The following is a 16037-nucleotide window of genomic DNA, read 5'->3' on the forward strand; positions in this document are numbered from 1 at the left end:
CCTCGAATAGCCAAAGCAATCTTGAGAAAGAAGAATGGAACTGGAGGAACCAACCTGCCTGACTTCAGACTATACTACAAAGCAACAGTCATCAAGACAGTATGGTAATGGCACAAAGACAGAAATAAAATTCAATGGAACGAAATTGAAAACCCAAAGATAAATCCACGCACCTATGGACACCTTATCTTTGACAAAGTAGGCAAGAATATACAATGGAGAAAAGACAATCTCTTTAACAGATGTCGCTGGGAAAACTGGTCAACCACTTGTAAAAGAATGAAACTAGATCATTTTCTAACAGCATACACAAAAATAAGTTCAAAATGGATTAAAGATCTAAATGTAAGACCAGAAACTATAAAACTTCTAGAGGAAAACATAGGCAAAACACTTTCCGACATAAACCAAGCAGGATCCTCTATGACCCACTTCACAGAATATTGGAAATTTAAACAAAAATAAACAAATGGGACTTAATTAAAATTAAAAGCTTCTGCACAACAAAGGAAACTAAAAGCAAGGTGAAAAGACAGCCTTCAGAATGGGAGAAAACCATAGCAAACGAAGCAATGGACAAAGAATTAATCTCAAAATTATACAAGCAACTCCTGAAGCTCAACTCCACAAAAATAAATGACCCAATCAAAAAGTGGGCCAAAGAACTAAACAGACATTTTTCCAAAGAAGACATACAGATCACAACAAACATATGAAAAAATGCTCAGCATCTTCATTATCAGAGAAATGCAAATCAAAACCACAATGAGGTACCATTTCACGCCAGTCAGAATGGCTGTGATCCAAAAGTCTACAAGCAATAAATGCTGGAGAAGATGTGAAGAAAAGGGAACCCTCTTACACTGTTTGTGGGAATGCAAACTAGTACAGCCACTATGGAGAACAGTGTGGAGATTCCTTAAAAAGCTAGAAATAGAACTGCCATATGACCCAGCAATCCCACTTCTGGGCATACACACAAAGGAAACCAGAATTGAAAGACACATGTCACCCCAGTGTTCATCGCAGCACTGTTTATAATAGCCAGGACATGGAAGCAACCTAGATGCCCATCAGCTGACAAATTGATTAGAAAGCTGTGGTACATATATACAGTAGAATTTTACTCAGCCATTAAAAGAATACATTTGAATCAGTTCTAATGAGGTGGATGAAACTGGAGCCTATTATACAAAGTGAAGTAAGCCAGAAAGAAAAACACCAATACAGTATACTAATGCATATATATGGAATTTAGAAAGATGGTAACAATAACCCTGTATGCGAGACAACAAAAGAAACACAGATATATAGAGCAGTCTTTTGGACTCTGTGGGAGAGGGCAAGGGCAGGATGATATGGGAGAATGGCATTGAAACATGTAAATTATCACATGTGAAACTAATCGCCAGTCCAGGTTTGATGCATGATACAGGGTGCTTAGGGCTGGTGCACTGGGATGACCCAGAGGGATGGGATAGGGAGGGAGGTGGGAGGGGGGTTCAGGATGGGGAACACATGTACACCCATGGCAGATTCATGTCCATGTATGGCAAAACCAATACAATATTTTAAAGTAAATAAATAAATAAAACTGAATTTTTTTTTAAAAAAAGAATCAGTCCTGAATATTCATTGGAAGGACTGATGCTGAAGCTGAAGCTCTGATACTTTGGCCACCTGATTCGAAGAACTGACTCATTGGAAAAGACCCTGATGCTAGGAAAGATTGAAGGCAGGAGGAGAAGGGGGGGACAGAGGATGAGATGATTGGATGGCATCACTGACCTAATGGACATGACTTTGAGCAAGGTTTGGGAGCTGGTGATGGACAGGGAGCAAAGAGATGGACAGGACTGAGCAACTGAACTGAACCGAACTGAACTGGAAAGTAAATTTGCTTATGTGACCTCTTTAAAATATATGAACTTGTCGACAAATTAATGTATTCATCTTTAAATTGAACATATACACACAGATATTTATATATATATCTTATTTTCCTATGGTTCATGGAAGTTTTGAATATCATATTTTTCCAAAGATGAGCTTAGTGAAGATGGTTGATATTTCACTATAATGATGGTTGACAAAATATCAATATGGCTCTTTGAACCAGTACGTTCTTCTTGATAATGCTATCATATCTGAAGCCTTATCACATTTAAATATTAATTTTCACAACCAAATTTAAAAAATGAACGTGTTTCCCAAATCCATAGGGAACAGACATAAAGCAAAACAGTATTAGACCATCCCCTGCTGTCCCGTGGCAGCTGCAGCTAATATTCATGGGCCAATACAATTTTACAGAACCAAACAGTTGAACTCCAAGATTAATACCTGGAATAATTAGTAGTCTTCTATACTTTAATTTTTAAAAATCTCCCATTTTTAGCATGTAATATATATTTTGTTGGGATTTCCCAGGTGACACTAGAGGTAAAGAACACAACTGCCAGTACAGGAGATATATGAAACATGGGTTTGATCCCTGGATTGGGAAGAACCCTCCCTCCTCCCCCTCACCCCCCAAGAGAAAGGCATGGCAACACACTCTAGTATTCTTACCTGGAGAATCCCATAGACAGAGGAACCTGGAGGGCTTCAGTCCAAAGTGTTGCAAAGAGTCAGACATGACTTAAAGTGACTTAGTACACACATATGCATATATATATTTGATTAATTTTTAAAAAACATTAAATAAGGAGTATTTTTTAAAAAAAAATTTTACAAAAAAAAGGAAAATATTGAGCAGCTATTTTTCTAAAGTGCTTATTATTATTATAATTTTTTTAAAAGTAGGCTTTTATTCCCCATGGAAAGAATGCTTGAGTATATTTCCTGTCAAGTAGACTCCTAGGTGCTCATATCTGAAAGAGACCTGGTAGTTTAACTCTTTTAAGATCTTATTCCCATGCAAAAATCAAAGAAGAAAGCACATCCTAAAGATCATATGGATACTTTGTAACAGAATCTGGATTAGCATCCTGGTTGATGTCCGGCCCATGGGTTGTGTTCCACTGTTGCACACTCCCTTTCCATTACTTATTAGAATATTTAATTTCTTTGACTTAAAGTTTGCCAGCTGGAATCAAGATTGCTGGGAAAAATATCAATAACCTCAGATATGCAGATGACACCACCCTTATGGCAGAAAATGAAGAGGAACTAAAAAGCCTGTTGATGAAAGTGAAAGAGGAGAGTGAAAAAGTTGGCTTAAAGCTCAACATTCAGAAAACGAAGATCATGGCATCTGGTCCCATCACTTCATGGCAAATAGATGGGGAAACAGTGGAAATAGATGGGGAAACAGTGGAAACAGTGTCAGACTTTATTTTGGGGGGCTCCAAAATCACTGCAGATGGTGATTGCAGCCATGAAATTAAAAGACACTTACTCCTTGGAAGAAAAGTTATGACCAACCTAGATAGCATATTCAAAAGCAGAGACATTACTTTGCCAACAAAGGGATGTCTAGTCAAGGCTATGGTTTTTCCATTGGTTATGTATGGATGTGAGAGCTGGACTGTGAAGAAAGCTGAGCGCTGAAGAATGATGCTTTTGAACTGTGGTGTTGGAGAAGATTCTTGAGAGTCCCTTGAACTGCAAGGAGATCCAATCAGTCCATTCTAAAGATCAGTCTTGGGTGTTCTTTGGAAGGAATGATGCTAAAGCTGAAACTCCAATACTTTGACCACCTTATGTGAAGAGTTGACTCATTGGAAAAGACTCTGATGCTGGGTGGGATTGGGGGCAGGAGGCGAAGGGGAAAACAGAGCATGAGATGGCTGCCTGAATGGCATCACCGACTAGATGGACGTGAGTTTGTGTGAACTCCGGAAGTTGGTGATGGACAGGGAAGCCTGGCGTACTACAATTCATAGGATCGCAAAGAGTCAGACATGACTGAATGACTGAACTGAACTGAACTGAAAATTTGCTTACTTTCAACACTTGAAGAAAACTGTTGTAACAATCATGACTCATTTATTATTTAACATACTCATATATTGTGGATATTCTTACTCAAAGGCTAGGATAATTCTACTTTTGAATATAAATCCCCTGAACCATTGTTTGCATAATAAAATTTAGTGAATTGATTTTTGGTCAAACTAAATATTTTATATAACTGCCTGGCTATTTTTGTAAGTGGTTATCCCACCAACTTGGCCATGTGTAAGGAAAAATAATGATCAATAAGTTTAGAAAATTCATACTATAAGGACTGCTCTATTTCGGTGCCCCACTTCACCCACAATTTTCTAAGGAATTCAGCTTCAAATTAGAATTGCCATCAATTTCTAAAATAATTTTAGTTGCACATGTTGACATCTGAAAAATATAAAAAATAAATAAAAGTGATTTCCCATAGGGAAAAAAGGATGAACACCATTCTTTTCTGGTCCCTTTTAAATGTCTCACCATTTCTTGGAAATAATAAGGTAGCAAAACTTTACTACACTAAGAGAGTAAAGGGTATCCTATCAAAGACTTTTCACCCCCCGCCTTTGTATTGTGGTAGTTATTTGGAATCATTAGGAAAGACTCACTTTAGGATAAAGAGCATATATATGTATATGAATCAGTCAGTAAGTGCTTTTTATTGTAAATATCCTTTCCTCATCCCAGGTTTTATGACAACATAAGACAGTAGACTTGTAAACATAAATATTCAATTCCATCATGATATCTGGGTCTCCGAAAAGCTTTCTTTATAATAGAGGATCTATTTCAGTGGTAAAGCTTGTATGTTTACAAAGTATTTCATTAGCAATGTCAGGAAAATGGAATAGAAAATTTCTAGATGAAACTTGCATATTAAGAGTGTGATTGCATTCAAAATGATGAAGCTGACAGTGTATAAAAAGTTATTCACCAACAATGAAATTATATTATCTATCAGCAAAAAAAGAGAAACTGACAAATCTGAAATGATTTGATGCATAATTCTTGGCCTCCTAGGAAAACACAAGTTACCTGGGAAAAAAACATTAACCATATATTTAATTCAATATTAAATAATGGAATGAAAACTTGTGGAAAGAGACTGTATTTTTTGTTCAAGAGAATCAGTTCTACTAAAGCAGATTAGACACACAAAGAAAACTGAGGCAGTCACATTCTTTAAAAAAAAGCAAGAAGCCATTGAAAATATGCAGAAAATGACCCTAACCAAGCCTGTCAGTTGTATAAATGAAGTTGCTCAATCGTGTCTGACTATTTGCAAGCCCATGGTCCATAGCCTACCAGACTCCTCCATCCATGGAATTTTCCAGGCAAGAGTACTGGAGTGGGTTGCCATTTCCTTCTTGAGGAGATCTTCCCAACCCAGGGATTGAACACAGGTCTCCTGCATTGCAGGCAGACACTTTACCGTCTGAGCCACCAGGGACGCCCTCAGTTATTTAATATAGAGAAAATCAAAATAGAGGACTTGTGGGATGTGTTCTATGGGAAAATGTTAAAAAAAAAAAAAGCCAAAAATATACATATAGAAAAATTAGTTTTTAAAATTTAAATTTACTTTGAAACATAAACCATGCATACTCTTAGAGTAGCTTTCCCAGGGCTAAGACTTGTTTCTCAGTGAACTCAGAAGTAAGCAAAAGAGATTCAAGCAGCTGAGAATCTTGTCTCAAACTTCCGTTGTAAGTGAAGGTTTCTTGAGTCAGGATATGTATGTGTGTGTGTGTGTGAGTGTGTGTGTGTTAGTGGCTCAGTTGTGTCCAAATCTTTGAGACCCCATAAACTGCAGCTCACCAGGCTCCTTTTACTGATGGAAGGTTATCTAGTGAAAGAAGACATTTAGAAAAGGCTGTTTTGCCAATGTTTCCAGAGCAATAAAGAGATCAAAGTGGTACAGATCTCGTTGGAGATTCTATTCACTTACAACTGCTATTCTAATTTAATCATCTTGTCCTTAAGGGCAGAGGAGTCAAGTGAGTTTCTGAAAATTTGGTACTTAGCTAAAGGTGTAAACTTATTCTATTTTTTCCTTTGAATAATTAAATCTCCCTTTTTCATACCAGGAGGTTTTTATCTCTGATATGGTCAAGGGTGATAATTTTTATTAAAAAGTTAGTCTAGAAAATCACAACTCTCAATCAGTTCAGTTCAGTTGCTCAGTCATGTCCGACTCCTTGCGACCCCATGAATTGCAGTACGCCAGGCCTCCCTGTCCATCACCAACTCCCGGAGTTCACTCAGACTCACGTCCATCAGCTCTTCACATGAGGTGGCCAAAGTACTGGAGTTTCAGCTTTAGCATCATTCCTTCCAAAGAAATCCCAGGGCTTATCTCCCTCAGAATGGACTGGTTGGATCTCCTTGCAGTCCAAGGGACTCTCAAGAGTCTTCTCCAACACCACATGCAAAGAGTTGACTCATTGGAAAAGACTCTGATGCTGGGAGGGATTAGGGGCAGGAGGAGAAGGGGACAACAGAGGATGAGATGGCTGGATGGCATCACTGACACAAGGGACATGAGTTTGAGTGAACTCCGGGAGTTGGTGATGGACAGGGAGGCCTGGTGTGGTGCGATTCACGGGGTCGCATAGAGTTGGATACGATTGAGCGACGGAACTGAACTGAACTGAACTGAACTGAACTGAACTGAACTGAAGGCCATTCTAGGGCTGTTAAGTCCCCATTTGGAATGCTACATGATTTTACATTAACTAGTGTCACTCATCATTTATAAATTATTTTTTTTAATGGAATAAGAAAAAAAGATTATTACACAGCAATCTGAGGGGAAAAATCATCTAGAATTTTCTTTGTCTCCAACCTCTAATATTCTACAACAAAATCAGCCATACTTCAGTCAACAGAGATTTTTTTTCTATTTGTCTTTATTCAATAAGCTCAAAACATTGCATTAAGTTTTCATAAAACAACTCTTTTCAGTGTTACATGTGTTTGATTTGCACAACAAAATCAAATTACATAATTTCAAATAGTTTGTATAACTGGCTTAGTGACAAAGATAGTTTGAATATTTATTAGTGAACATTAGCTTACCTCTCCCTCCTACTGTGAACATAGCCTGCTTCTATATTCCACTGAGGCTGGGCTTGGCTATAGGACATGATTTGGTCAATGAGATGTTAATGGATGTGATTTCAGTATAGGCTTGACATATGCTGGCTCTCTTGTCCTTCTGTCATCACATCGAGAATAACATGCCTTGTGTAGCTGATTCTGCCAAAAAAATGAGAAAAGATTTGAGTAGAGCCACCCTTATGAACTCACAAATGCATAAAGAGTATAAGAAATACTACTGCTGTATACCACTGAGTTTTGAGGAATTTGTCAGCACTAGTAGATGGAAAGTAGAGAAATAAACTCAAATGACTATAAGGAAGCATTCAATTCAGCTTGTTAAAGTATATATATATATATGTTAATTTGGACTTCCCTGGTGGCTCAGACAGTAAAAAATCTGCCTGCAATGCAAAAGGCCTCCATCCAATCCCTGGGTCTGGAAGATCCCCTGGAGAAGGGAATGGCTACCCACCCCAGTGTTCTTGCCTGGAGAATTCCATGGACAGAGAAGCCTGGAGGGCTTCAGTCCATGGAGTCACAAAAAGTCAGAAAAAAAAAAAAAAAAAAACTGAGAAACTAAGCATATATGCAAACATGTCATGGAATTTAAAAAAAAAAAAAAACTGAGAGAAATTCTATTTCTATTTGTCTCAGGCCTTTGTATCCTTTGCTTGCATTGCTCTTCTAATAAAAAGTAATTTGGCCAGAAGTGTTTAGCATCATAGTGGGTCTTTAGATTGGGTCTAAAGTGTGGCTCAGCTGGTAAAGAATCCTCCTGCAATGCTGGAGACCTGGGTTTGATCCCTGGGTTGGGAAGATCCCCTGGAGAAGGGAAAGGCTACCCACTCCAGTATTCTGGCCTGGACTATACAGTCCATGGAGTCACAAAGAATCGTACATGACTGCGAGACTTTCACTTTCACTTTCAAAAATACAGGACACACATATGATGATACAATGTTATTTGAAAGTTAATGAAAAAAACACATTTTATTTTATTTTATTTTTTTTTGCTATGGCCATTATTGGTAAAGCCTGTCACTGGAGTTGCCTTCTCAAAATCCTAGGGAGCCTGGGATCTTTGTTGAAAATAGCCCCATAATCTTTCTCTGTAAAATTTTTATAAAAGTATGTGTGAAGAGATGCAAGAACTCAGATATTGTAGAATATTATTTTAGCCTTGAGACAACACAGCATATCCATAAAAAGTCATAGTTTTTTTTTCTATAGTTCATATAATGTGATATTAAGACACCATTGCACATTTTGCTTTTTCTATGGATAAGTACTAGAAAGATATAAATATTTATTATGACCAAATATTAACATTCATTCAATATGCTTATGATTCATATTAAAGTAATGTATTCATTTAGTTATGGCTCTTTTGTTCAATTTAAAGACAATTTTAAAAGAACAATATTTTGAGGAAAATTGGAAGTCTTCATGTTTTTCTGTCTGAAATATAAATGTTAAATATGTAAGAAAATACAAAATTCAGAATATTGACCTGAAACCAACTGCCAAATATTTCTCTAGAAATGACAGATTTACTTTGGATCGAATTGCAATTTGGGGTCTGCAACCATGATGAGGCACATGCAAGTTCTACATAGAGGGGTAAAGGAAGTTAAGAGGGACATAGCAAACACAGAGTCCATGCCTTTTTGTTGGATGAGTCCTTGCCAGGAAAGGACTGTCTTTTTCCTACTGAGTGCTGTTATCCTCACAGGGCATAGGATTTCCTTCTTCTTGTCTCTCAGTTATATTTAATTGGGGTTTCTGTTTATTACATTACATTTCCCCTTTTTGATCAAGATCTTTCTCTGAAGTGTCACTGGTCAACAGGAATGTCAATGTCAGGAAAGACCTTTCCTGAATATAGTGTCTCACATAAGAAGGAAATCTATTAAGGTCACATTTGAAAAATAAGGAAAGTTAAGAGGGAAATGAAGATCATGGCATCCGGCCCCATCACTTCATGGGAAATAGATGGGGAAACAGTGGAAACAGTGTCAGACTTTATTTTTGGAGGTTCCAAAATCACTGCAGATGGTGATTGCAGCCATGAAATTAAAAGACGCTTACTCCTTGGAAGAAAAATTATGACCAACCTAGATAGCATATTCAAAAGCAGAGACATTACTTTGCCAACTAAGGTCCGTCTAGTCAAGGCTATGGTTTTTCCTGTGGTCATGTATGGATGTGAGAATTGGACTGTGAAGAAAGCTGAGTGCTGAAGAATCGATGCTTTTGAACTGTGGTGTTGGAGAAGACTCTTGAGAGTCCCTTGGACTGCAAGGAGATCCACCCAGTCCATTCTGAAGGAGATCAGCCCTGGGATTTCTTTGGAAGGAATGATTCTAAAGCTGAAACTCCAGTACTTTGGCCACCTCATGCGAAGAGTTGACTCATTGGAAAAGACCCTGATGCTGGGAGGGATTGGGGGCAGGAGGAGAAGGGGACGACCGAGGGTGAGATGGCTGGATGGCATCACGGATTCGATGGACGTGAGTCTGAGTGAACTCCGGGTGTTGGTGACGGATAGGGTGACCTGGTGTGCTGCAATTGATGGGGTCGCAAAGAGTCAGACATGACTGAGTGACTGAACTGAACTAAAGAGGGTAAACTCTCAGGTCCTCTTTATCTAAGTTCATCTGTTATTAAGATCTTAGACACTAGAGACAGTCTGAATTGTTATGTCATCATCAAAGTTTTGGTGACAAACTTCCAACAGCCTATTTGGGATATATTGAGAGAGTTGTCTCATCAACTGTCATCTGCTTCAACTCTGGGAAATCTTTACTTTTAGGTCACTGGATAATGGACAATTCTAGTCAAGGTTTTGTGCTTTCTTCCAGTGTGTCATATAAATACAAGAATCTATCCCTTGGAGTTTAATGTCACAAGGATTGATTAGCAGTACCCAAGAGGAGCATTTCTAGTGAGGTTAAAGAGAGTTCCTCTGGAGGGTTTTTTTTTTTTTTTTTTCCCACTAGGAAAAAACCTCCAAGTTGCAAACTCTGATGACTAAGGTCTTCATCTCTTGAGAGCATACAACAGAAAGATTTCTCTATGAAAGTAAAGTTATTTTTAATAGAAGCAATTAGACTTTTGCAATATTGGAGTATCTCACCTTTATCACCTGTGGGTCAAAAGAAGCAGGAACCAAATGCTTCTGGGCAGCCTGTGATTATCTCAAAGGGTGAAAGTTCATGAGTTCCAAAAAGGGTGGATCTCAGATTAAGAAGGACCAGGAGCAATAATTTTGGTCAAGGTATTCTGGGGACTTCTACACATTTTGCCAGGCTTCCTTGGTGGCTCATCAGTAAAGAATCCACCTGCAATGCACAAGATGTGAGTTTGACCCTTGGGTCAGGAAGATCTCCTAGGGAAGGAAATTGCAGCTCACTCCAGTATTCTTGCCTGGAAAATCCCATGAACGGAGGATCCCCAAGGACTACAGCCCATGGGGTCACAAAAGAGTAAGACACAACTAAACAACAGCACATTTTGCCAATTGAGTGTTAATAACTGAGACCTAATGATTGAGTCTTAGTGTGTCTGAGTAAATCAGAGGATTGAGGTTGGTAAACACAATGAAAGTATTGTAAAATGGCAAGACTTCTCAGTAAAACAGGATCCTCAATCACTATACAGTTTGAGAAGACTTTCCCAGTTAGAGATAATTTTTTTCCAAAACAACTTTAGCTACAAAGGATACAGTAGCCTGGCTACAAAGGAAGGCTTCAGTCCAGTGTGAAAATATACAGACCATGACTAAAATATATTTATATGCTTAGATGTAGGAAGCTGTAAGGAATTTATTTGCTAAACCTTGAAAGGTTCATTAGGCAAGTATCTTGTTAGAGCTTTTTAGCAACTAATCTATTTTCATCTTCAATTTTGTCATATTCTTTCAACTTCATTAAGAGTGTTTTATCAATTGAATATACAACATTGGTTTATTCTACCTTATATCGGGAATATTTTCCTTAGGCAACTCATTTTTCTTTCTTTAAAAGCACAGGTATCATTGTACATGAAATGGCAAGTGGTATCCTAACAACATTTTATTGTTCTTTGTTTTCTGACAGATGAACTAAAACTATATCTTTGTGGAGAATAACTCATCAATATTCAATAGAATTATGTAGAAAGATGTGAAAGCTCAGACTGCAGTTCTAGCTAAAAAAAAACTTCACGCTGGCTTGTCACAGAACATCCTACCAAGTTCTATCATTTTCCCTGGATTCTATGTAAACCCAGCAACAAAACAAGGCAAAATATGCAAATAAAACCCCTGGAACTGGAATCCATCAATGAAGAAAACAATTTCAATTTCAGAGGAGGAATAATTAGTTAAATAAATTCACTGAGATCTAAGTTTTAATTCCTCTTTCCAAATCTCCAACACTTCATTTTGATATGTTTCATATCTTTCAGAGTGGAAGTTTTATAGTTATTTTGTTGACTTTTTAAAAACTAATTTAGTGTAATATCAACATACAACAAGCATCTCTTGAACTTGATTACAAATGTAATTTGCAATCAATACCAATTCAAATAGCCATCTCACCTGTAATTTTACCAATACTGAGTTAAATGTTAAGAGAGAGCAGCTATTCTGTTTCATTCACCTATTGATCGCTAATACTGAATCAGTGATGCTCTCCGCGCTCTATTCACTACGTAAAAGCTGAGAATTACTAATCATTGTAACATGACATTTCACTTTTCCTAAAATTGAAAATCAAGCAGTTATTGTAAGTGTTCATTCCTTTGCATAATTACAAAAATAACCCTAGTGTAGAATTTATGTAGAATTTAAACTATTTAACAGACTGAAATATAAATGGTAACTCTGTAGTCTATTTCCAATAACCCCACGCACCCTTACACAGCCCTCCTGCTATCCTTCTTACAGAATCTCTTTCCTGTACTCTAGATGATGGGTGGGTAAATGTGAGAAGCTGGGTCTTTGAGAGCATTTACTTTACCTACACGGAATAATTGTATCACTCTGAGAAATAACAGCATGTATAACTCTCAAGAAGGTTTTCCCAGGACTTCCCTGGTTTTCCAGTGGTTAAACCTCTGTGTTCGGAATGCAGGGGACATGGATGCAGTCCAAGGCTGGTAAACTAAATTCTGCATGCTCCCTAGCATGGTCGAAAGAAAAGAAAGAAACAAACAAAAGAGAAAAGAAAAAGTTTTCCTCACTGGAGTTCAGAACAATCTCTTTTATTGACAATGCAAGTTCTTCATTCATGATCTCATTTTTTGTCAATTTTTTTCAGACAATTTCTCAGCTTTTCTACCAGGTAAAACTATTTAAGTTAGACAAGTCTATTTTCAAACCCACAATACCACTGGAATATAGCTTTTCTCATTCTAACATTAACATTTGGAAGAGGATGTATTACCATGACTCCATGTGACCAAACAGCTAGTTAACACATGAATATTTGTTTTCTTCCAGATCATACTGGCTTTCTATTTTTCAACCAGCTGGAGAAAAGTTTCCATTTTATGAGATTAGAATATATCTGAGCTTCCCTTGTGGCTCAGCTGGTAAAGAATCTGCCTGCAATGTGGGAGACCTGGGTTTGATCCATGGATTGGGCAGATCCCCTGGAGAAGGGAAAGGCTACCCACTCCAGGATTATGGCCTGGAGAATTCCATGGACTGTATAGTCCATGGAGTCACAAAGAGTTGTACATGACTGAGTGACTTTCACTCACTTCACTTGACAGAATATATCTAGATAACCTCCCTATTTTATGGTTGTAGTATATAATCTGGGAAAGATTGAAGGTAAAAGGAGCAAGGGCCAGCAGAAGATGAAGAGGTTAGATAGCATTACTGGCTCAGTGGACATGAATTTGAACAAACTCTGGGAGATAGTGGAGGTTAGAGAAGCCTGGCATACAGCAGACCATGGGGCTGCAAAGAGTAGGACACAGCGTCACGACTGAACAACAAAAAATACTGTATAACATAGTATAATCACGGGAGTAAAATCAACATCTCTACAGACCCAAGTGTTATAAGGTACATATAATCAAGAGGAGAGAAACTTTGAGGGGCGGTCTTCAAATTCTGCATAACACAGGAATATTCACAATTAAATTATGTTATCATATGGAAATGCCTAGAAATCTTATTAAAGCAAGTACATTTCTTTGCCTTTTTGTCAAAAGTCTCCCAAACAATCTATGATTCAGTGTTTCTAAACATAGATAATTCATTTCTTTCCAGTTTTGCAATAAACTCACTTTTTACCATTTTCATTATCTAGAATAGTTTTCTTGCCTTTTGCTAAACTTCTGATGCTTATTACACCTTAAATGGACAAACTCAGATTATGAAGCATAGAGTTATGTGTCAAGGATGAGTGCAAGAGTCTTTTGGTATAGTGGATATTCCTTCAATATGTATGATTGATGAATTTTTAGTGTATTATGTCTAATGACACCAGTATGGTTTACTTGGTAGTCAGTTATTTGCTTTGCTCTATTATATAATATTGTGGGAGAATGTCTACATATATGATTCATTACTATTCTATTATACATATTAAATTTTGCATTCTGGAATGTTTCTGACAATGGAATTGTGATTCCTTTTGTCTCTTAAAGCTATCAAGTTTGAGAGCATAGAAAACATAAAAATATTGTGTGCTTGGGATTTGTAAAAAAATTAATAAAGGATACATATTCCCATAGAATGATAGGTGTTAAAGAGCCCATATCTTGGGATCAACAGATCTGATTTTCAGTCTTAGATCCACTACTGATTAACAGAGAGACTGGTGAAGATATTTCATGTCTTTGAATAACTTCTTTCCTGTGAAGTAGTAATGAAAATAACTCACCTCCTTTTTATGATAATTACATAATAGTATAAAACAGTGTAAAAATAACTGTGAATTCTGAAGACTTTTTTGGTTAAATGATTAGTTAAATGTTCTACAAAATAAACATTTTTTCAACATAATCCACAACAGTGCACTCCTGTATCTTTGAGAGGATAATTCATTACTTATCTCTTTATATTACCTACTTTTCTTTTGTGAAAATTTTGATTTTTCCAAGTTGTTTTTGAATTAGAATCACAGACTTGTGGCTTGCATTTATTGAATGTCTTGCATCCCATGATTAAAGTGAGTATTAGAGAGTGACAATCACAGAAAATCTACTCCTTATGTTGGCTCTATGTTCTGGAAATTTACAGCACCAATGGATGATCTCTTAGTCCCACTTAGAAACTACTATTCATAATCCTTATCAGTTGAAGTGTTAAAAGGATCAGTATTTGTAAAACATTTTTAAAATCTCAGTCTAAAGCTATTTGATGAGTATCAAAAAAATCACTGCACAAGTTTAATTTGCAATTCCACTGGAAAGGATAGACAAGGACTCTTTAATATTAATAAAAGTGTTAGATGATCCAGCTTAGTTTGATCTTAAGTGGCTACTGATTAATATAAATTTCATTCTTATAATGTTTATTGATGGAGGCTTTTGCACTACAAACTGCACGGACAGAACTGGGATAATAAAACTGGACATTGAACCAGAGTGTTCAAAGCAGTGATGGGCAAAATTCTCTATAAGGATTTCTGTGAGAAATTGCAAACAGAAGTCCATTATTTCTAAAGTTAACCTTTAAAAGGGAAATTATACTATAGCACGAGTTTGTCTAGTCTTGAGACTTGAATAAAATTTCAAATGTACATATACTTGTAATGCTACATTCCCTATCATTCACACAAAGTTTATTTATTTTTTTAAATTTCTATGTGATAAGTAAATACAAATCATTTTAGATGGAAAACAAAGAAGTAAATAAAGAAGTAAATGAAAAAAGTAAGTGAACTGAGAAGGGAGATAATATTGCAGATATACTAAAAAGAGTGATTTTTATTTATAAAAACCAAGACTGATTTAAAATAAATCACGAAAATGCAAACTGTAGAAACATTAATTAGGCTAGAAAAGAATTTCACTATGAGCACTGCAAGCCATGTGAAGTGATCAAAACCATCTCATACAGTTCGTGGTTGGAAATAAAAACTAAATTTTATGTGAGGGTATTATGTAAAACAGTTCAGTTCAGTTCAGTTCAGTCACTCAGTCGTGTCTGACTGTTTGGGAACCCATGAATCGCAGCACGCCAGGCCTTCCTGTCCATCACCAACTCCCAGAGTTCACTCAGACTCACGTCCATCGAGTCCGTGATGCCATCAAGCCATCTCATCCTCGGTCGTCCCCAACTCCTCCTGCCCCCAATCCCTCCCAGCATCAGGGTCTTCTCCAATGAGTCAACACTTCGCATGAGGTGGCCAAAGTACTGGAGTTTCAGCTTTAGCATCATTCCCTCCAAAGAAATCCCAGGGCTGATCTCCTTCACAATGGACTGGTTGGATCTCCTTGCAGTTCAAGGGACTCTCAAGAGTCTTCTCCAACACCATAGTTCAAAATCATCAGTTCTTCAGCGCTCAGCTTTCTTCACAGCCCAATTCTCACATCCATACACGACCACTGGAAAAACCATAGCCTTTGTTGGCAAAGTAATGTCTCTGCTTTTGGATATGCTATCTAGGTTGGTCATAACTTTTCTTCCAAGGAATAAGCATCTTTTAATTTCATGGCTGCAGTCACCATCTGCCGTGATTTTGGAGCCCCCCAAAATAAAGTCTGACACTGTTTCCACTGTTTCCCCATCTATTTCCCATGAAGTGATGGGACCAGATGCCATGATCTTCATTTTCTGAATGTTGTGCTTTAAGCCAACTTTTTCACTCTCCTCTTTCACTTTCATCAAGAGGCTTCTTTCCTCTTCACTTTCTGCCATAAGGGTGGTGTATTCTGCATAGCTGAAGTTATTGATATTTCTCCCGGCAATCTTAATTCCAGCTTGTGTTTCTTCCAGTCCAGGGTTTCTCATGATGTACTCTGCATATAAGTTAAATAAGCAGGGT

The sequence above is a fragment of the Oryx dammah genome, unplaced genomic scaffold, assembly GCF_014754425.2.
Source record: "Oryx dammah isolate SB20612 unplaced genomic scaffold, SCBI_Odam_1.1 HiC_scaffold_14, whole genome shotgun sequence".
NCBI lineage: Eukaryota > Metazoa > Chordata > Mammalia > Artiodactyla > Bovidae > Oryx > Oryx dammah.